This window comes from Bactrocera oleae, chromosome 3 (genome assembly GCF_042242935.1).
Source record: "Bactrocera oleae isolate idBacOlea1 chromosome 3, idBacOlea1, whole genome shotgun sequence".
Taxonomy (NCBI): domain Eukaryota; kingdom Metazoa; phylum Arthropoda; class Insecta; order Diptera; family Tephritidae; genus Bactrocera; species Bactrocera oleae.
The window spans coordinates 94,036,133-94,061,126 of NC_091537.1; the positions used below are offsets into that span (position 1 = coordinate 94,036,133).

The 24,994-nt window shown below is 34.6% G+C and overlaps 1 protein-coding gene and 1 long non-coding RNA gene across 5 annotated transcripts in view; both read right to left on the reverse strand.

Annotated features, from left to right (window-relative positions):
* Positions 1-24,994, reverse strand: part of beat-Ic (beaten path Ic) — a 191,904-nt gene that overhangs the window by 97,610 nt on the left and 69,300 nt on the right. The window lies entirely within an intron of this gene.
* Positions 8,163-8,549, reverse strand: LOC118680426 (uncharacterized). Its single transcript, XR_011395169.1, has 2 exons — positions 8,407-8,549; positions 8,163-8,342 (listed from the first exon to the last, which is right to left on the reverse strand). It is a non-coding gene; the product is annotated as an uncharacterized lncRNA (long non-coding RNA).

Genomic DNA, 24,994 nt, shown 5'->3' on the forward strand with positions numbered 1-24,994 from the left:
CGTGAGAGTCATCGACTAGTCACCGTATTCGTCAGATTTGGCTTCCTGTGACTATTGACCCGATTCGGTTTAAATGGGCCAGTTCGAGTCAAATTTGATCTTACGGTACTTCGTTTGTGAATTTTATTGGTAAATTGAACTACCTTACATGCCTATTTATCTACCTATAGACGCGAATGGTTTATGTAAGTTAATTTTTTTTCACCTTGCAATAATTTTTGTTGTATGTCAGAGTGGCTACGACAAAGAGGGGTCTGATTTTCATCAAAAAGTGCTTTAAAAAATTAAATATACTGTGAGAACTAAATATCCATACGGAATTTAGCCCACACAACGCATGACGACGCACCCTGTTAAATAAATACAACACTGCGAGTGTACAAGTTCTCATATACAACAGCCACTTCTAGCAACACACGCCATCCTAAAGCAACATGTTGCGACACAACAGTTAAATCACGCCACGTAAACAACACAACAAGTATTGGGCTGCAACGGGAAAACCACGCCACTTCTAGCAACACACGCCATCCTAAAACAACATGTTGCGAACGGGCGAGCAAGCAACACACGGCTTGGCGGAAAGCAAGCAGGCCGATCATCAGGCAATCAGCACAGGACTGTAACAGCGATCACACGCTTGACACTAGACTTAGCAGTGAGTCGATCCTCTAGCTAGTTGTAGTGTTCTGAGTTGTGAACGCCGTTCTTTAAGGGTGAGCTCGGTAGTGAGTCGATCCTCTGACCGACTCAACCCTTAACCTTCGGTCGCCAACACAGTCTCCTGTGATCCGGTAGTATTTTTGCGCGGCTAGACACGAGCTGCGGTAGAATCGGGATCTAAGCCCACACGAGCGCCGGCAGAAACATCTGGGCGTCGTCGTCGTAGCACACACGAGCGTCAACTCACGCAGCGGTAGAATCGCCTTCGAAGCCATCATCACAACAGGGCAAAACGTAAGTCATCCTAAGCCGCTTCGCACACCCAGAGCGCGGCAGAGTAGTATACGCTATCGTATAAGAGCTATTCAATGGAAGCGCGGAAAGGCGGACGACGTTACTGCGGTAAGGAGTGAATGTCTCGCAGTGAGTCGATCCTCTGGCAGGCATTTCACTCCTTAGCGTGCGAAGGCTGGGAGTCACGCGTAAAGTGGGTAGTGAGTCGATCCTCTGACCTGCTCCACGCTTGGCATCGCGGCCGCTGCCACTGCCCGCCGTAATTCCGCGTGATAGTGACGCGCTAACGGGCTACGTAAACCACTACTCTGTCATAGCGCTATCATCGGGTCACGCTACTAACGAACCCTGGACACAACGAGTATACCTCAGCAAATCATAAGAAGCAGGGGGCAAGGAAGCAGCTTCGATACAATACATAAAAACGTGTAAAATAGAAACTTGCTAAGTAAATATTGTCTACTAACATACAAATAAACGACAAACAAATTACTATAAACCCCAAGGGCTAACAGGGTGTAGCATAGAGACACATTTACATAAATACATTAATAAAAAAGCGCATAGAAGCTCTGGTTGCATTTAGAGTGTAGAAGCATTTTAATATTTCTGATGAGGACTAGCATTACAGCGATAAAAAATGCAACAACTTTTGCACATCGCCGTACCTCATTCGTCATTCGGCGTATTTGCAAACGCTCCGAACTTTCTGCTGTGCGAGCATATGTTGCAACATACAAGTACATATGTAACATAGCCTACAGTTGGCATCAGTAATACCGCTATTTACCATTCTAACTATGCTAATACGAAAACAGCAAACTAGGAATAATTCAAACAACAACCTCAACAGTGAAATAAGTGAATAACAACCAAAAAGCGTGTGGCAGCAGTCTGCCTAATGCGTGGCAAACGCAGCAAGCTGTAAGCTGTAAGTTAAGGTACACAAAATCAACGCTTTAACCAACTATCAAAGCCATTACTTAAATTGCAAATTTTAATTAAAAAGTTTGATCGTGAACTTTGAAATTTGATGTTCGCTCTATCCATTTATACATATGCATGCACATATATATTTGCGTACATAATCGTGCGAATAACTGCGTATTTTAGACAGCTGAGCCTGAACTTTTCTTATATGAACTACACTTCCCTTAAAAAGTTACATGGGTTACCTCGCGCAAAAAATGGCCTATTTTCAATAATTTGTTTTCATATATGTAAATATACAAATATATTGTTCACAGTTTTTATTATTCCAAATATACATAGCCTACAAAGACTTTGTGAAATTTTCAAAGGAAAACATTGGAAACATTTCATTTTGACGTCATTTCCGGCAGTCTCTCGGACAGTCGTCTCGCCTCCGCGTTGACAGCAAAACTTCTTACAGGACATCAAAAGTAAAAAAGAAAAAAATAAGTATTTTAATATGGAATGAAAAAAATCTTTCGTTCAAGACCTTATAAATTATATGGTATTTCGAATCAACTTGGACAATATTTAATTCATATCTATTTATTAATAATATTCAATATTATTCAATTTAGGACAATATTCTGAAGATGTGGTAGACAATAAAAAATAAAATTTTTTTTTAATCGTGAAACCCATGTAACCCTTAAATTTGTATATGAGAAGAATAACTGAAGATTACTAAAATCTCAAAAGTACGTATTGCGTACTACATTTTTAAGAAGCTTTAAGATAAAGTTGCTTTTACGTGTAAAAATAATCATTAATATCCATCGGTTGGCAATGACAAACCAGAAATACACCAAAGGGGTTAGGTAATACCAAAAAAACTGATCTTATTAAATAGCAAAATATGTTTAAAATATTTTCTTAAATTTCGAATCGATCGAGTAAAATTCGAAGAGATAGACCCTTCGGAAGTTCCACCCATCAGGCCACGTCTGTGCAGCGTTAAAAATCTAAACGCGCTTATCTTAAAACTCAACTTTTTAGGTCGATGAACACGATTTCTCGAAAAGTTATGAAACAATTTTGTTCAAATTTTGCAAAAATCATTGAAATAACATTACCTAGTCTAAGATTTTTTTATTACAACAAATTTTTTCTAACCAGTACATGGCGAAAATTTGACCAAAAATCTGTTTTTTTATTCAAAACCTGTTAAAATTTCAAATTTAAATCTTCTTTTCTACGTCCAATAACGAGATTTACACATGTACTAACGAAATATGTTTGGTTTTTTGATTTTAGATGGAGTTATAGAGCATAACGAGAAGAACATTTTTTTTAGACGTCAAGGGAGATGAGGTGCCAACAGCTGAGTTGGCGAAATTTTAAAAAAAAAATTTCAAGGAACTGTGTGTTACTTTATGATTTAAAGCAAATATATGATTGTATACCATATATTAGAAAAAAGAGTCAAAATCAATACTCATTTTTGAACCTCTGAAACCCACCTAATCTTTATATAGAAAACAGCGCAATATAGAGGATTCTCAATTTGTAAGGAGCTCCTTTTTTCCTGAACAAAAGGCGTGTTATTTTCACTTCTTTCGTCATATTATTGCCTTAAAGTAAATACTGTGGGACATATTTCACTACCAACGCATATTTTCTTTAAGGTATTTTTGTATACGATCTGTTTTATGTTTTCACGCCCGTAAATAACTGCTATTTTTTGGAAAAGTTTCGTAAAGTTACTTGTAGAGAAAAACAACATTCTTGGAAACTACCTGTAAGATATTTGGCGCAAGGTAAGAAAGTTGTACCAGGAAAATCTGCATATCTGCGGCGGCGGTAGCGCCACCAGCACCAGCACCGCAAACAGCAGCAGCTGCAGTTGTTGTAGACCCAAATGTTGCGATTAGGTAAAGAATTTTGCAAAATTTCTAGAATAGCTTACACAAAATGTGCCGAGACGCATAAACTTTATGTGCGTATATGCGATACAAAGCTTCACGCTTATACATTTAGCTTATATGTATGTGTGGCTGTGCTTTCGAAACATACAAATTTGTATATGCAAATAATAAGATGCCACCAAGGCATGGTTTGATGTACTGGAATAGCAAAACACCTGCCTTTGTGTCGGGCGCATCGGTGTGTGTGTGTGTGGGTGGCTTGATAAAAGTTCATGTCGAACGTGAAGGTAGCAGATGTACACCGGTCTGTGGCCGGGTATGATTTTTTGGAAGGATGTGCGACGGCGTCTGTGCGTCTGTGCGCCGTACTTGCAGCTCCAAGCTAAGGTTAAGTTAAGGTAAGCGGAAACTTATAACATAAGTTATGCGCAAACAACTATGCAGGAAGTGGAAAAAGTGCATATGGGAAAAAGAGCGGAGCTAAGAAAAACAGCAACAAGGTATTCCATATTCAAAACATGAAAAGCATAAGATAGAGGCAGCTGCGCTCACAAACGCGCATACGGTGGCTTAACAAGAACATAACCACATAAACTTGCAACCTGCAATAGTTGCATACACGCATAGAAACACGCTAACACAAACATCTCAAAGTACATATGTATATACTTGCACAATGCATTTCAGGCGGACCACTAGCTTGTATCTAAACACCCGCCACTGCAGCAGCAACAACACCGGTTGCGGTTGCGGTTGCAACACACGAAAACGCATACTTAGCCATGCGTATTTATGTGTACTTCTGTGCGTATTTGTGTGTGTGTGGGTGTCTGTGTGTTGCGGTTACTTCCTCTTGGCGCTGCTCCGGCTCTTTTATTACTCTTCAACAAGAAGTCAATTAAAAACTTTTACTTACTCAGCCAGTCATTCAAGCGAATTCCGAAGTAACTGAATAAGATAAAGGGCAACCTTGCAGTCAGCAGCTGTTCTTGCTGCTCTTGCTGCCGCCACTACTGTTGATGGTGAACCGACACATGTTTGAATTCCAGTTGCAATTATTAAGTGGTATTTTTCTTAGTTAGCTGAAGCGCGCACTTGGCTTAGAAATACACTGGAAAATTGAGTACATATATGAGTGTAGCAAAAAGTTTTTATTTTCCAGCTCACATTAAAAGACAAAGCACTATTTTTGATTGTTTTTCCCGTTTAATTGTTCAAGCCATCTTCAATTCCTAAAACTGCTACAAAGTGGGTTTCAAAGATTTAACAAAGCAATAAGCAAAAAGCCAGACCACGTATGTCTGACAGCTAGCAAGCCAAGCAAATCTCACTTTAAAATTATTACAACTCCATTTGAATTATTACAGCGAGGTATAAAAGCGAAATGCCAACTAAGAAGTCACAAAATCAGAAAGCGGCAGTGAAAAAGTCGTTTGCAAATATTTTATGGGAGTACGGCGCAGCAGGCGCGTGTGTATGCGCACATAAAAGTATTTTGTAATATGAGCGATTTTTATAAACTACAATGTAGGTTGCCCGGTGTGCCAGAAATCTGCACATAAATTACACCAAAGGTATTTACGCATAAGCCAGTCAGTCAGCCGTACACACACATTTGTATAACACTGAGCGATGTGCTCGTATAACGCATTATGGGTATGAATGTGCGTTGGCATATGTGAAAGCGCAAGTACCCTTACATACACATATGCAAATATGTAAATATGTATTCTGTAGCCCTGTTATAGGCTTGTATTATAGGGTTTTGGTTGCTGGTGGCTGTGCGGTGTTGTTTGTGGGATTGGTTGGTTATTGGTGAGCCCCAGCTTTTGTACTTTTCAGAATGATCTAAGGCCACGCTCATATGAAGTGAAGCTTTCAAAGCATACTCGTAGGCGCATTTCTAGGCGGTATCGCACACTTTGAGCTAATGGATTTACTTCCAAATTTATTTTTTTGTTGTTTCTGGCTCACAAGTTTTTTCAAAAACTACCTCCATGATCATAAAGAAATTGATAAGAATAAGGAGTTTTTAGCTGCGTTCTTATTTAGCTGTCTCCTGTGCCAACTTAAAGTTACTGAATATAAGGTTTTCCTCACCCACTTTTAATATGCTATTACATTTCACATCTTGCGAATTTCAAAAGAAATTATTTGAATCAATTGCCGTTCTAACTAAACCGTATTTTACTTTCTAGCCTGGTCAACGTTTTCATTTTCTATAAATCGTATACATATTGTGTAGTCTCCCAATTAAAGAGCGATACTTACAATAAAATGGTTAAAGTGAATGATTAAAGTGAAAATGATTTAATAAGCTTAAGCTTAGTCCTATTTATTAATAATTGCTGGGTTTTTCATTTAACTACCGATTTTACATGTATACGTATATATATACATACGTTCATTCTTATTGACTTGGCTGGAGTTCAAGGAGGGACGATAGGTCAATTAAATTTTGAGCTTGGGTTTAGTTCTTTATATTCTTATTGTTTAACTCATTGTTACTTGCAATTTTTTAATGAAAGTGCCTATTCCCAAACTTTTAGCTCTGCCGCTAAAACTATTTCATCACTAGCATTATTTCAAGGTCATATCATCAAATCGAAATTTGCAAGAAGTTTCGTACTGTGGAAAGTATTTTCGAAAAAAGATCTAGTCACAGTAATGTCTACACTTTTCAGACCTCACTGAGCAATATATTTTTGCCGTATTCGATTTTTTATCCTAAAGAAATATTCCATTGAAAGGTTTCGGATTGCGATTGATATTCATTGACGTTTCAGATCACTTTAAAATTTTTCAAAATTAGATATATGTACATATATTATATCATAAATATATATATGGTTTGATGATGAAAATCTGAGACAATAGCTCTTAACGGTAAATCGAGATAACGCTTCTTACGCCGTATGATTAAAAATAGTAAAATACACGTGAGTGTACAGAATGGGTAAAAAAAAGTAAGTAAGTAGTTCATGGTCTAAGTTTATTTGTGACAGTTTCTTTTGGCTGCATAAATAATGTCTAGAAGTTCTATGAAACTTTTCAATTTCTCCTCCGTCGCCTCAAAAGCTTGGAATCTTTCATACCAATCGGCCACGTCTGCATGTTCCCTTTTTTGCACATCGCTGAGCACATTCCAGAAAGGGGCAAGTACTGTGGTGAATTTGTCTACCGTTCTCTTTGAAGTTTTATTAATATGCTCATTCAGGCCTCTAGATTTTAACTTCTGGAAGGCTTTCTTCACCACAGCCTTCTCGCCACTGGCATCGTAGCTCCTCGCTAGGTGGTCGAAGTGTACATATACCTTAGAATTAGATTTAGTTTAGAAGCTCTTTGACGAATTCATTGTCCTCGGGTAATGTGTTCAATTCGACCAGTAGATCGTTGAGAAAGCTAGTCGACTCCAATATGAGTGTTTTTCTAACTAAAACGGGCTAGCTAGCACGCTCGAAAAATGTACAAAAGTCATTCTCGACTGATTTTATTGCTTTTTAAATATATTGAATAAAGCTCGATCGGCGCTTAATTTATATTATAAATATAAATTATATTTTCTTCCAATTGTAATGAAAGTATTTAAGCATTGCAAATTAGAGAAAACCAAGTGGGATTAAGAGTTTTGAATGAGCTTAGAATTATTAATGTAAGTTAGTATATATCTGCACAGATTAGGGCACACATTTTGAGTGTAAATTCAATATATATTTCCGACAAGTACGCGCATCTAGTTGAAAAGGTACATGTTAAATAGATACATGTGTCAAAAGCTTATCTCTGGAAAATATATTTCAAACGTCTATAAATAACTCACGATTCCCCTATTAGGTTACGAAAGAAAGTGCAATCAAGTCAAAACATACAAGAATCAGTTTATAGGTTCGAGTAATGTTTTGATCCGAGATTTTGCAAACTTTTCTCACCAAGAAGCTGCTCATCTGTCGGAACCGCCGATATCGGACCACTATAGCATATAACTGCTACACAAATGACCGATCGAACTTAAGTCTTTGTATGTACAACTTTTATATTTGACAAGGAATGGAAATTTTGCATAAATTATTATATTATTTAAGGCATCGCTACAATCTCCAAAGAAATTATTCAGATCGGATCTCTTTAATAGCTAGCTGCCATTTAAAGTGTCCGATCAAAATCAAGATATAGATTTTGTATACCCTTTTATGCTATCAAAAATGTACCTGTACAGTTTATTATAGTTTGGTGGAACCAAAGTGTTTTAAAATCAAACCGTCAGCATATTTTGTTTTATAGCATCAAGTTCTACACTGAGGTCCGTATGATCGCTTAACTTCGTAGTAGATATCTCAAACAGAAGGAGTATTCAATCAAAATACCATATTAGGTTTAGCAGTAATTAGTATAATTGGTACAATTAATACAAACAATTTAATTATGAACTGATTATCAACAGCACAATGTCATAATTTTCAATATTAATTTTTACCAATACCTTGGGTTTACTGGTGGTGGGTTTACGTCACCGTAATTTATGTCTTCTGCTAGTACAGCTGTTAATAACTATTAGACAAAAAAAGAAAATTGTAAAAAATTTTTTAAAATAAATTTTTTTATATTCTCAAACCTGCAAAGAAAGCATGGCGGCAAATAAAACTTTTATTATTTTGAAAGCGTCTTTCATTGTTTTCAAGTCTTTGCTTTCGAAGCGATGTGTATTACTTAAGAAGAGATACTGTTTTTCTTTGAACATCTAAATGCTTTTTTATAGTTGTTGAAAGATTTCTGCTTTTACTACTTCACGCTTTATTTTATAACTAAATTTCATGGTAATCAAATGTATTGCAATCTATAAATATGATTGTAGGGGTTTACATAAATAAATTCTTACACTAAACAAAAGGTCGGTCCGATAAGTACATAGTCTCACCGGCCGATGGCGTCAGTATCTTAGACTATAATTATATACTTATATAATTATACAATAGTTCGCTAAGCTCCTACGATAGAAATTAGAAGTTTTGAGTTTTAAATCAAAAGCTTACAAGTGTTGCTATACTGCAATACTGCTAACTGCAGTCTGTTAAATAGTTTACATTGAGTTTTACTTACTCAATTGGCCTTCGATATACGCATTTTATCATATTTATAAATACGATTTTAGTATAGAATCGTTGTTGAAGGATCTTCCTTATTATCTTGAGAGGATCATATGAACTTTTGATATAATATATTTACATATATTAAAATACTTTTAACGTTACTATAAGGACATTTATCGCACTTATAATATTGTAGTATATAATTTTAGTAAGCCTTATGCACTGAGAAACGAAGACAATTTATATAGTTGGCGATCATATTGCGGCCATATGCATTTATATATAATATTATATATAATCTACTTTTTACTACACATTTCATCTCGAACTCTCGTGTCCGTCAAAACACGTCATCTCTTCAATAATTTTACTAAAGTGGAAAACAATATATAGTACGGCTTAAATTGGTATAGATGAAATTGGTTGATTGATATATATTACTTTCTGTGACGGATCTTCGCTACCCAGAAACAATGGTTTTAATGAAAGTATGGTTTGCAATACAGGTAACTAAAAAGGGAAAATTTTAGTTTTACACAAAAAACTATGTACATAGTCGAATATTTGGAATACTTGCACAAACAAGTCTATCATCAGAGCGAGTATTTGTTTGAGCGTCAACATTTGCACCATTTTTCACTTCTGGTAGACACTGAGCTTTAGAGCGCACGTTCCAATACATACTCATAAGTAAATACGTATCTTACATAGTGTTACAGGTTTGTGTATAGTGTTTTGGTTGCTGGTGGTTGTGCCGTGTTGTTTATAGGAGTGGTTGGTTATTGGTGAGGCCCTAGCTTTTGTACTTTTCAGAATGATCTTAGACCACGCTCATATGAATTGAAGCTTTCAAAGCATACTCGTAGGCGCATTTCAAGGCAGCATCGCACACCCGAGCTCTTTTGAGTTTATGCACAAATGGTACACCCAAATATTTAGGGTTGTTGTTTCTGGCTTTTTCTCATTATTAAATTGGCTTTCTATGGTTATAAATTTCAATTGACTTATGGAAAATAAGTCTTATTTATATATTTTCTGCGTTCTAACAAGTGAAACCTAGGCTTAGAGCTCTTCTTAAGCACCTAAAACAACATATATTCATATATACTTGTAAAAGGCTTGCGCAGATTTGGCTTTTAAAGCTTCAAATGCCAAAATTTAATTAGATAGTTCAAAATTTTTCTTAATGAAATATTAAGGGGGCATTCCAGTCTAACGGGCGAATTTCAGGTAATTTTTTGCAGTGTCGTAAAAAAGGCAAATTATATTTTTACAATCCATTTGTTCACAAGTTATTTATTAACATTTTATTACAAGAATTCAGGAAAAAATCAAAAATAAAAAAAAATTAAAAATTTCAAAAATAAGCAGCTTATGAATTGACACCTGGACATACCCACGATTTGAACTCTCCAAGCAATCTAAAACCCAAAAATAAAACTTGTTAATCTAGAATAATGTCACAATGTCTGGTTCTACAGAAGATTAGAAGTATTCTTGTAAACATATTCTTGAATAGTTGAAAAATTAAAAAAAACAACGACTTTTTTTATTTATTGACTAAAATACCTCCTTAAATTATCATTGCAAGTGCTTTAAATTTTGTGTACAAAAGCGAACGAATCTGCAGCAAGCACTTGGCAGAATTGCGTGGAACAAGAGTAGATAATTTGATTTCATCATAAATATTGAACGTAAATTATTAAATACCAAATTGTTAAACACAAACAACTCTTCAGATCTTTTGATATGAACTCCTGAGTGGTCATTAGCAGGAAATTGCAAACAAGGCTGAACACAACTTACACATACACAATATACAGAATACATACATACATATTAAATTTTAACAATATATTGAAACAAAAAATTTTGCATATTGTATTTAAACATTTACCAATAAAACAATATATATAAGCTGATGTTGATTAAACAAAACATTGAATTTTATGAAAAAATGTACAAAAACTACTAAATGTGGTCAATATAGAAAAAAGCATTTGCATTTATATGCAATGAAGGTTTTTGTTTGCACAACATTTGTCATTTGCTTGATGATTTATTGTGTGGAATATGCGTTTCGTTTTTGCAACCGATGAATGCAATTGTTTCGGCAACCGTCGGCGCTGTCGCAAGCATCTCTTGTGCATTAACCGCTCATGGACACCCTGGGTTCAATACCAAGGTACTCTTCTATATGTTGTTACATTTTTTCAGCGTGAGCAAAAATTTTAAATGAAATCGTCGTATTTTGATAAAGAAAAGGATTCGGAGCTAATTTTATTTCGTACAGAGACGTTACTAATTCGAAGACCTCAGAATAAATCCGTCGGCCTAAGTCTGTCAACAGCCTGCACAATAATAATAGAATTTAATAAAATTTTTATCAATTTATGATGTGTTTAATTGACGGCTAGTGGCAGCACAATTAGTAGTAAAAAGTAGTATATAATGAAAATGCGCAAAAATTATTCATGCACAAAAAATATGCGTGGAAAATATGGAGCGTGCTACAAAAAGTTATGCAAATAAAATGATGATTTAATGCGCTATTTGAACTCAGCGTTGGCCACGCATTAGAAGGTGTAAAGAGGCGAGAAACACTGAAAGAGAGGCCATTGATTATGGCTGGGGAGTTTGAACTAATTTTTTCATTACTGTTATTGCTATATAAAATGAGATGATTGCAAAGTATTTGCATTTGGTTTAAAGCCACTATTATTTTTATGTAAATTCAAAGTGGCTGATTGCATCCAAATGATTTGCTAATCAAAGCATTAAGGTTTTTGCATTATTGGCCAAACATGTCTATTGATCTTTCGATTGAAAAAATCTTATGAATATAATATATACATATATACTACATACCTATATATATGTACGTATATGTACGAGTATGCACATACAAGAATTAAGGCTATATATAGTTAAATCCAATAATTAGAGTAGTATTTTAAAATTATTACATTTCGTAATGTTTATTTTTATGTGTAAACACATTTATAAAGCCAAAAAGTTAATTAAAAACCACTGATATTTAATTATTCTTTCGTGATCATATTAAGAATATAAATAAATTTATTGATTCAATCACTTTTAATAGCAGCAAATAGGTATCAAGTTACAACTACACTTTTGCTTTCAAAGGACATAGTCGCTTGTCATATCAGAAACAAATATTCGGTAAATTAGAAATTTATTTTGAATTCTCGGACACTTAAAGAGCTTAAAATTGTATCCAAACATGAAAAAACGTTAACTTCGGCTGCAAACAAGCTGTAATACCCTTCACAAACACAAGAGATTCCTTAGAAGAACTTTGATCGGCCAGTTAGTATGGCAGCTACATGTTATAGTCATACGATTCGGAAAATTTTTTCGAATATTGTGGCATTGCCTTGGATAATAATCCATACGAAAATTCGTGAAGATATTTTGTCAAATAAAAAAGTTTTCTTTACAAGAACTTGATTTTCATCGGTAGGTTTGTACCGCAGTTATATGTTAAAATGGTCTTACGGTTCCAACAAATAGGCAGCTTCTTTTGGAGAAAAGACCTGCTAAGAAATTCGAGATCGATATCTCAAAAAGTGAGGTCACGTATATGCAGAAGGACGGACTGATATGGCCTTATCGACGCAGTTCGTCACGCTGATCATTTATATATTGTATATTTATGGTTAATTTATAGGGTCTCTGACTTCCTTCCTTCTGGGTGTTACAAACTTCGTGGCAAATTTAATATACCCTGTTCAGGGTATAATAATAAATTTATACGTGCAAATACAATAAAGTTTAAAACTTGTACACTCACACATGGTCAGTAATACTCCACACTCGGTAAAATACATTTTCCTGATGCCGTGACCGTTAAGTGCCTTTAAGTTGCATAATTAGTTATAAACAGCACGCACTTACGCACATAGTTGCATGCATAGAAATCGTGTCGTAGTAAATACTTTTAACCATTTGTGCGCCATTTATATTATATGTAGTAAATATCTGTGCATTTATCTCCCATAAGCAATTATATGCACAACGTGTGTATGAGTTGCATGCACGCTTCATCAAACACTAATTAATGCCAATTATGATATTGATCACAAAAGTGCTTTAAGTACTACACTTTAGTAGCAATTATTAAATTATGCAAAAAATTTTTCATTTAAGCAATTATGTGTGCGTATCACCCACCTGAACAGCAACAATGTGGTGGCGGCTGTGAGGTGAGGAGACACAAAATAGGGTAATTTTAAAGCATTAAAATTAAGTGTGTTTGTCAATAAGTGCTTATGAATGGCCACAAAGTGATCAAAATAATTTCGATTTATAATGAAATTTTCTCGTTGCCTACTGAAAGCAGTAGACGATTTCAAGAACACATAAAATGTGTTTCTTTATAGTATATGGGTGTATAAGTGTCATTAAAAATAGGAGGGGCATCAAGATAAATAAATGGACTAATGTACATATCTTCCAGGCCACTAAAGTTAAATTAGCTAAACTTGCTGAAAAGATGTTTTCTTTGGCACCTCTTCATGTACTACAGGAATGGGTAAAATCAGATTATTACCACGCCCACTCCCCAAAGAATGGTTATGTTGAAAACTACTAAAAGTGCGATAACTCACTGAATAAATGCACCAGGCTTAAATTTCAATATCAAAATGGTAGGAAAGGGATTTATAGGAGCCGAGGTAAAAATTGGACAATGAGTGTGCCCACCAGTAGCTACTTGACCGATTCAACCGAATTTGGTATGTGAGATTATCTAAATATTCTTATTAAACTGTAAGAAAATGGACGAAAGCGGATGACAGCCACGCTTACTTATCATATAACTTGAAATCTTATCTTAATTTTTCATTTTGCAGTACACAAAACAAACAATAATGAAGTGATCAGAGTAAAATTTTACAAATTGTCGAAATCGGAGTATAATATTTGAAGGACCCAAACACCAAATATGTGACCCCCATTGTATATGGCTGACTTTTTACCCAACTGTGAGTTCTACTATTAAAATTCGGGAGAAAAAATGTATTTTATGACATCATGCCATTAAGTCAAAAATTGGTAAAATCGGGTCAATACTTCACTTGGCCAGTCATCTACCTTATAAACATATTTTCGAACTTCTGGTGGACTTTATACCGTATCTATCGGTCAATATGTATGTCTTTCTAATAATAGTGTATCTTCTTGACTTTGAATGTAAATAATGGATGCAATACTTCCTACTTTTAATTAAAATATATATGGAAATAATAAATAAATAATCACTTTACCTTGCGAGAGTATAAATTGTTCGGTCGCACCCGAAAGTGGCCCTTCCTTACTTTTTTTTTTGTTAATATTATTTCATTCAAAAAATAAAAAAAAATAGTGTTCATTTACAAAATTCAATGTACTATTCATTTGAAAAATTTTTGAATTCCCTTGATTCCAAAAACACGTGTCTGCTTAAAATTATTTCACATCCAAAAACCGAAAAAAAATTTATTATTATGTTAATATAGATGAATCTAGATAACAATGAAAGTACGAGACAAAATTATCATTTTATACAATAGGCTGCTTCTCAAAAAAAGTCGTTTTTATTGTAAAAATTAACACAATAGAATGGCTTGAAAATTTAAATTATTGCCAAAATGCAAATCGATTACACCTAACAAATATATCTAAGAAGGTCGTATGCAAATTTTAATTCGATCTGTTTAGCCGTTTCGCAGAAATTTTCCGCATCGGCTCGGTGCGCTGGGAGTTAAAATTTTTTACAAATACGCTCATATCTCCGAAACTATTTGCCGGCTCAACTTCAAACTTTCGGTGAATATTCTTAAATACTTGCACACTCGACATATATGGAAATAGAAAAATCGATTTTTGAAATTCATTCATGGATAGATATAAACCTTAATGTAAGGCATTTTCATATAACAAATACCTTTAGCATAGCATAAGAATAAAACCTAAAACTGAACTGACTGTCACACTCTCAATATATTTATTATACATAGACAACTTAAAATATTTTTCTTAATATTTCTTATCTAAAAGTTTTAGCTCTGCATGAAAAATATAATAAATATTAATTTAGTATAAAGCGGATTCTAAAACCATAACTTTGCAAACATCTGCAAAAACCATTGCATATTTCGTTACTTTAAGTTTTAAGACTTCAGTTGTGCTTCGCTGGCTCTTGCAGGAGTGTATGCTATGTAGACTTGTTATATAAGCTTTAATACTGCTTAACAATATGTGCCGAGACTTGTACATTTTAATGCATGACGAATACATATTATGTAGATTTGTATATTTTTTCAGCACACATAAACACAAAGGTGCAACTGGATGTTGCACATATAAACATGTGTCCAAAAAATATAATAATATACAATTACTAGTGCATATATGCAACGTTGAAATATTAATTACCAAATAATTACACTTGGTAAATTATTAAAAAATATTTACATAGCGTCTGCGTTAGTGTGCGTTATTTCCATATTTACTTTGTTTGTGTATATTCAACTATACTTGTATGTGTCTGTATGGTGGCCTGTGTGCCGTGTGAATGTCATTATAAATGAGCGTGAAAAATGCGGTTTTATGGCTGAACAAAATGTAAGCTTAATGGTGCACCAATATAGCACAAAACCAAATAAATATATGGAAATACGACGCTGTGCAGCGCCATATATTGTTAAAAGTTTTTCATTACAATTTATGCACATACGTGTACATATATTAAACATGAGCAAAATTAAATAAAATTAATGAAAAATACTATAAATATTATAAAATTAAAGGGAAAAACTTAAATTTTTACTGTTAGAGTTAGAAATTGTACTATACAAAGGCTCAACACTACATCACTATAAAAAAAAATGCATTCATTGTTTCGGAAGTTTTTTCAGGTCAAGCGGCAAATAATCGACTTTGTGCAGATGAAATTTTTTTATAAACAATGCTGACCGTTGAGAGGTTTCAATTATTTGATTTTAGGAAAACTATAAACAGCATACTACTAAAATTAAATTATAAAATAAAATATCTATTTTTTGTTTGATTTCCAGGCTCAGCCGAAAACGAGATTACACACGATTACATGTGAATAACTTTCGGTGTATCTCAATAATTCTGCTCACAGTTATATTTGTGCAGCTATCAGTAACGGCTGAACCACCTGCAGGGGCTGTCACAACTTCAATTTTATCTATTTCACTTGCAGTGCATATTTAGAAAAAACAAACACTTTAAGTCACAACACATGGAGATTTTAAAAGAATAGTGAATAATGTCGTACGATGTTTGTAGTTTACATTATATACGAGTACATATTACATATGAGTGTATATATGTATGTAAGCATTCCTAAAGCATGGGCGTACACATGTTAACATGATATGCAGAAAGGAAAATTTTCACTTGAAGTACATTGAGGTGCTTGTATAGCTGTAATAACCGAGCGATGACCTACGGTATATTTATGTACATAATATTGGTGGCGCCTGTACCTTTGCCAGCTGCCTGGCCGAGCTTCTCCGCTTCTGTACTGTGTTTCACCTTGATGTTAACCGACAAACTGAAGATTCGAAACATTTTAATGAATTTTCTAAGAAGTTTCATTTATTGTAGAACAAAACGTGTAGGATTTTTGTTGTCTGCCAATGGACAACTGTTATAAAAAATATGTTTTTCACAATAAAACTGGCATCGAACCCAGCGCCTGCGAAGTGGCACTACGTATCTCTAACCACTATATCACAACGCTCGCCTATTGCAAAGAATTATAAGAGAAAAGAGACACTCCTGCCGTTTATCAACCGAAAGACACGACACATTTCCACTTAAATATTCACAAATGTGCATACTTGTTACACATAGTGAACATTTCACATGCAACTCTGTATGAATGCCATCAAACCACTGCCAAGTACTCTTCTTCTTTTCAAGTATTTGCACTAATGTTTTTCCCTTTTATTCCTTGATGCAATCTAAATGGCAGATACCATACTCAGCATTGGAGAAGAACTGACAGCCGTTACAATCAATGACACATTCTGACTGAACGATTTTCATTTCGTTCATTCATTCATCTGTACATATGTATTTTGTTACGTTTGCAAAACTGATGTCATGAGAGTCAAACGTCTTACACCATGTTTACCGCTGTCAGTCGGTGTTTAATTTACTTTCGTTTTTTCACATCTGAATCGCCGTATATCATCATCTGAGTTTTGTATTTGAAAAAAATTTATGAAATGCATTGGAAAACATATTTAAACTCCAACACTTCTTAGTGAACAGATTTCGGATTTATTTTTTTTTAGAAAAACGGTATTTAGCTTAGACATGCTCTGCACTGAACATACTAAGTTTGCCACGTAGTTTGTAACACCCAGAAAATCGGAGAATCTGTAAATTGTATATACTTGAATAAATAAAGAGCGTGACGAGCAGATTTAACCATGTCAGTCTGTCTATATATACGCGAACTAGTCTCTCAGTTTTTTAGATATCGGTCTAAAATTTCGCACAAGCCCTTTTCTCCCCAAGAACCGGTACATTTGTCAGAACCGCTGATATTGAATAATTATAAGATATAGCTGCCATATAAACTGATCGATAAAAACGAGGCTTTGTGTGGAAAACTCATTTATTTCACAAGATATCTGAAAAAATTCGGCAAACATTTTTAGCGAAAACCAGCTCACAATCACCCAGAAATTTGTTTAGATCGGATCACTATAGCATATAACTGTCACTTAAACTGACCGAACAAAACACAGTTCTTGTATACCAAATTTTGTATTGGACAAAACTACTTCAATAAATGCACCTGTTAAGGGTATTATAGCTTTGGTGCAATCGATGTTAATGGTTTTTCTTTACGCTACGAACACTAACTATATTTAATTTATTATTGAAAAGATTTCGATATACCTGGCTGTAATTAGTTTGACCAAATATATGGTAATATTCAATAAACAATACTGGTTACTGTCACTCCATTCGCTGGCAACGCTGTCCCAATGTTATTAGTAGTTCAGTGACGAAATATTTACTTGCGTTTCGCTGTTTCAAAGGACAATTGAAAATTTATCGTTCAATTTTCGTGACATCCAATTAATTATTTATACATATAAAATAATTGAGCTATTTGCAGAAGCACTCAATGAATTTTATCTAAATCTACGTACCAATAAATCATCGCTGACGAGTTCCGAGCGCAGCTAATTTATGCAATCTCCCAAATAATTCGCCTTTTTATGATTTTGCATAATGTTACGGCCAACCACTGTGTACAAATTCGCAAATTAGTTGTCAAGTACAGACCAATACACAGTCATACAAATAAGTAGCTAAGCATTTTCGCGTGGTTAATAGTTATACTACGCACACCAGTATTAGTGCGTTTACACTATTTTAATGATATGCAAATTTGCCGGCGATGCCAAATGGGATGGTTAGTTGGATGACAAATCGTGAGTAAGGGAGGTTAAATTAGCACTTTTTTGCGGTTGCTGCGTTACCAAAAGGGTGGTGGGACGAGGGGTTTGCATTTGGAATTTCAATTTTTGTAATCCCTTTGACTCCCTAACTGTGCAATATTTTGTGTATTCTCTAAGGGTTTGCGTGTATTTGCATGTGCTAATATTTGTTCTCCGCTATTTACTTAAAACTGTATTAATTAGCTGGAATAGTTGTGAGTGTAATGGGAAATTTGTTAACTAATTACACAGAAATAAAACATAACTTGCTCCTAGCGCCCAGAAGGCAGTGTTAAAAAATTTCATTGTCCAGCCTCTTTAAATATATCAGTATTAATATTCATGTAACCTATGCGGCAAAAATTATAGATCTACATATGTACATACTAATCGAAAGAATTCTAATCATTCATCATTCTGATGGGGCGCAGAAAGAATATTGTGGGCCGTAACCAGTATCCCTGTCGTTAATCATAATGTGTCAATATGAATAAGTTGAAATTAACATTTTTCTAAGACCCCAATTTGAATTGCGATCAAGTCAAATTAATTGTTATAAAAGCTTCGAAACGGTTTGATAAAAATAACCCCATCATATGAATTTCAAAAGTTTTTCTTTTACATATATGTGGAATGTACATAAATTTGAAAATATTCTACGAAAATTTAAAATTGATCCGATAAAGAGCTTCGGAGGTATGAGGGTACTTGTATGAATTTTTTTACTCAGTGTAATCGGCTCCCAAAACTTTACACGCGTTTTTCTCGGAAGGCTGTTTTCAGAGTCAGTGGAGACAATTGATTGGAAACGGCTTGAAATTTTCACACGATCTTCTTAGATATTTTAGTCTGGTAGTGATCGAAGAAATAAGGTTTTTGATAATAATTACGATTTTTTAAGCCACCATTTTTGGTGGGAAGCCGTCAATTTGTCAAAAGTCAAAATTTTGACTAGTCCTTGAATAATTATCTGTATTCATCTATTATAATAATAAATTTGTTGGGTTTTCGATTGGTGACTATTTTAAGTAGGAAAATTTTGTTCACCGCCATATACCTTTTTTTCGGAGGATCTCCTGGAGATCGGCTACGGGATGAAGGAAATCCAAACTTTTTAAAAATGAATCGGCGACTATTAAAGTTCATTAAATTCTGTGGATCTACAATCATTTTTATATATTTATAGAAATTCACATTAATGCTTTTTATAGATTTGCCAGTGGGTATATCCCCTTAATATAATTGAAGTAAACTCTTAACATTGGTTTATTTACCAAAATGTGCATTCCACAATCAATGGCAGTCTTAGGTGCTGGTGGTGTGGCAACCTTAGTTGTAGACGAAGCCATTTCCGAACATTACAGATGTCAATCGTGCTTGCTATCAATATAAGAAGGGAACTCAAATAGAATACCGTCAATAATTAAAGCACAAAGGCTGAAAGCAAAGCCAGCCAAACAATGGGTGTGAAATCAGAACAATGACAGCTGGCTCATTTAACACACTCTCTGTACATTTGTATGTACACATACATATACATATATGTATGTATATATATGTTTATAAAGGTAGCTCATACTCAGCGTTGTCCGGCAATTCGGTAACCAGCAATAGCAATGGCAAGCAATTTCAATGAGCAATATTGAGTTTGTATTTGCTATTGTTGGCTATGCACTTGCCGCAAGCATGTGCCCATAAACACTAAGCAAACTTACGAGCATACACATATAAACACACAGCCAGGCCTGTCGATGACGATGTTGTAGAGTAAGCTGTTGCTTTACCGTTAACATTTCTGCCTGCTGCCACAGCTGTCATTTACTTGCAATGGTATGCCACCTGGCGTGTTGCTATGGCCATGTTGCACGTGTACTGCTTGTGCGGTTTGGGCTGACTGTTGCCGCCTATGCTGCTTGGTGGCAAACATCGTCGTTCACGTGGCCGGTTTGCTGAGTCAATCGTTTGAAAAATTTATGTTGCATTGATGCAAAATGTCAACGACTCGACACCTGCATAGAAGCACACCCAGCTAGTGATGCATATGCATTTCTAAGCATACCTTCACCAATACACATTCCAATATTATGCTTTTGCTAAATGATTAACGCATGATCTGCACTGTCATTACTGTCGATTAATTCTCAAACAGAGTTACCAAGGTGTAGCATCCTCAATTAGTTGGAAAGCGAGTAATTGCACAGTATGTAAAACTTCTATAGTTCTCTAAATATTCCCAGCTCGATAAAAAAAAATTAACAGAACTACACTAGAGCTCGATTGGAGGCGAAGAATGGTTTGCACTTAGAACAACAAATTAGAATCTTATTAGTGAGCTACATTAAGGGGCACACCTAATGTGAAATTTAACAAAAAAAATCGAGTTTTTTAATATTTCAATAGGTTTTACCTTAAAAATTACCTAGTAAAACTTTAAAACGATATCTCAATTAGTTTTTGAGTTAGAGCCTTGCAAAATGTAACCGTTCAGTTCAATCAGCTTAATAAGTTTACATTTAAACGCGTTTTTGATAACAGATTGAAATGCAGTGATTATTCTGAGACAAGTGAAATGATCACTATCGAATTTTTTCTGCAATGATCTGTAGATATGTAGGTACTTTTCCATACATCGTGCTACCATTTTTTCGACCGTAGGTCAATGTACCGATAATGTCTGGTAATTAGATTTTTTTAGGTTTCATTCACGGAGAAAGCCGAAATCATTGCAGCCGTAGAGGACCTTGTTTATCGCGAAAAAATATTGTAACTCCAAAACCATATCTCTCAATCAAATTCAGTTTCTCGAATATCACAGAAGGGTTCTATTATAAACATAGACAAAATATTTTAACGAAAAATCTAAACGAAAGTTCATAAAGACGTTATGTTTTTTTGCTTTTGTAGGACCGCATGCTGAATATACATATATGTATGCATGTTTGTCATAATTTTCCTGTCATTTACAAACTCAACAGAAATTGCAAAAATTTAAATGTTTTCCTTTTGCGATTCATTTCCATGAGTTACAAAAGAAAATTAAGGAAATAATAAAGAAATGTAACCAAGTTGCAATCGGAATGAAATAAAAGAATGCAGAGTAAGCCTTGTGTGGGTGTATGTGTGGCACTGACTGGGCTCGTCGCCTTCAATCCACGACACTAAGCAAGCATGTCCTGTTACAAATGCTTTTGCACCTTTTCGAAATTTGTTGTTGTTGTTTTTCTGTAACAACAACCACAGCAACAAGCAGAATTAAATGGCATGAAATTAAAAGAAGTTGTTCGCCCTGTTGCCAGCGGAAATGTATGTGAAGGAAAATGCCACCAAAATGAAATGAAGACGATTCATGAAAGAATAAGTAATGTGCATTAGAAGTAGAATAATATGTTAGTAAAAAATGCTGAGCTCATAGGAAATGCAAAAGAAACTACCCGAGTAAGAGTACCATAAGCAGAAAACGAACAAACGAACAACAAGATCACAAGAAAGTTGTTGTTGTAGCAGCAGACAATGGGAAGCGCCACTGCGGTGACGTAAAACTAGGAAACTGAAGGACATAAAAACTTGTAAACTTGCGACAACAATGATGACAACAAGAGCAACAACGATAACAACGGCAAGAGCAACTACAGCCACTAAGATTCAGATCGCTATGATGAAGACGATGCCTTCGTCAGCGACAATGGAGCGACAGCAGCGCTTGAATGCAATTGTTGCTAAGATGGAAGGACTTCACAGGAAGGTAGAAAGTAGCGAACACTAAGCAGGTAATAAATTTTTGGCAAGCGCGAAAAAGGCCAAGTAATGGTAACTGCCGTTGGAGCGCTCGTCCGGAATACAACTAACAGGAAATGAAGAAATATAAAGTGGAAAAATAAAATACCAAAGACAGGAGTGTAGTACTAGACGAAATTAAGGCAATAAAAAATTGTTTAAATAATATAATTTGGTAGCAACTATGTGCATTACCAAATAAAATTAAAATCTACATTTAAAATATAAGATGTCTGCACAATATTATAATTCACATTATATAACAAGCAGAGTTAGTAACACAAAAGTTAGGAATTAACTTGAATAACTGCAAGCATACATATTAAAGCCACTTAGGTGTCGCGGGGCCTACGCTATTTGAGCCAAACACAATTCGCTACAATTTGTACGCTTCCTGCAAAACTTTCAACGCTATGGGACCACAAAAACTAAAACGATTTAAATGCCTATGCATAGAGCCCTACACATTTGCACGACCTCCATAAATTGTCACATTTCGGAGACACACAGTTATTTATACGTATCACAAGGAAAACGTGTGCGTATTCGTGTGCGTATTCCTTGTGATACACTCAGTCGTATGTACGTGTGTGTGAATGAGGAAAGGTGCCTAACTATTATGACACAGCGCTGGTCTACGGCCTGGCTCATTCGAACTAAGAAAAATTAGCCATGGCCGAGAAAAACTTACACAAACTTTTTATATATGTTTGTGTGTACGCAATTTACCCAAAGTTTATTTTCTTTTTCATACGCACACACCCGTACACATACATATGTTTTTATGTAAGCCGGTCCTTTGAGTCGGCAAAGCCGCAAAAAGAATCTGGAGGAGTTAAAGAAGCTCAAACAACTTCTTTGTCTAGGGAGACATTTTTATAAGCTGTTTAGTTAATTTTGCTGCACTTTGGGGAAAGTAAAAATGGATAATAAACTTTAGGATGTACGCACAATTTACAAATATCAATTTTTATACAAGAAAGTACGGTTTTGTATGAGTTCATTTAAAGTTGTATGCTCTTCTACGAAATCAAATTTATTGTATTTATTATATGAAAAAATTTGCTTAAGTTGGATATGCAACTTTTTTATCAAAAATATATTTTTTTAATTTAGCTTAAATAAGACTACTCAGTCTTGAAAAAAAATGTCTTACAAAGTTTACAATGCGTAGAACGATTAAAAGCTAAGTGAAATTTAAGAGCTTCTTAAAAACCTTCTTAATTTTTCGATAATGTTTATTTACCGCCCTCCTGATCGTTTTTTCTAAACGTCTATAGTTGATGATAGAATGAGGAGTGGTTGTGCTCGCGTGAACGAACCCATTCAGCCACAAAAACTATTCTCGAATGCATTTGCAGAAATGTCTTTAGAAAACAGAAAATTATGTAAATGAAATAACACTGATAACTGTCAAAACTTATTCGAGATGATTCCACATAAAAGCCTAGCGCCTGTCAACTTGTTATCTTCTGAAAACGCGCTTGAAGCAAATAAAGCTCAACAGTTGCAAGCGGCTATGAAAATATCCTTTTTACAGATGAAAAAATGTTCACTGTTGAAGAATTGTTAAAAAAAAAAAAACACAAAATCTACGCAAAAACGAAAGACGCAAAAACGAAAGACGCAAAAAATGTTATTCCGAGGGTTCAACATGGTCACCACTTAGCGTTGGTTTGGTGGGGAGTTTCCTGTAAAGGCCTTACACCTTTTCACTTCTTTGAAAAAGGGATTAAAACTGGATCATAAGTGAACCTGCAAGATGTTTGAGAAATCCAAGACTCTGTTATCTCTTCGATGGAATGCATTAGATCTTCCAGCTGGATCGGAGTTCAGCACACAAGGTTTGCCTACCTAACTACCCAACACTGGATTTAAAGCAATATTCCTGGTTTCATAACTGCAGATGATTGGCCGTCTGGAAATGCAGACTTAAATCCATTGGGGTACAATTTGTGGTCAGAGTTGGAGTACATAACTTGTCGAATACCTTAAAGCAGTTTGGAGAGTATAAAAAAATCTTTGATCCGAGCAGCGTCGTCAGTAATAAAAGAAAGTGTCAGAGCGAAAGGTGACTATTTCGAGGAAAATATTGTACATTTAGTATCTGAAGTCAACACAAGTTGTTATATGGAACACAAACATAAAAAAGGTTGTACCAATCTAGGGAAAAATGTGTATTGATTCGGTTTGCACGTGCAGTTTAGATGGATAAGTCCGAGTCAAGTTTGATCAGATGTTATATATATATTTTGAAATTGGTATAACCAAACTAAAAGCATTAATATGAGCATAATATGTTTATATTTGAGTTCCAGTATATATAATTAAACATTAAAACCGCGTACTTCCATAAGCTGTTAACGTAAGAACTAAACTATTTAATTTAATCAGTCAAACATTCCTCTGATTGCTAAATACACGGCACACCTTTTATGTAAATTCATTTTATACACGACCTTAAAATTGTTATTCAGTGAAAATTTAAATTATATATTAATTTAGCTGGGAATAGACTGAATTGATTATAAAAGGACGAAACAATTTTTTCATAACAATGTGTTGTTTATTATTGTATTATTATCAAAAAAAAAAATTAAAATTTTCGCAGCTCAAAAATTAATGTTGATTTCCCCAAAGTGTTATGCAAATCTATCTTTTTTGTTTTACAAGTTTAATTAGCAACATATTTAACGCATCACAAATGTTTGATTATGGCAGCAACTAATTTTAATATTTAAACTATAATTGAATTTGCGCAATTAATAGAGAAATTCATTTATAACTGCCGCCATAGACACATCTACTGAGGCATAGACGTGTAGAAACGATTCGGAATATT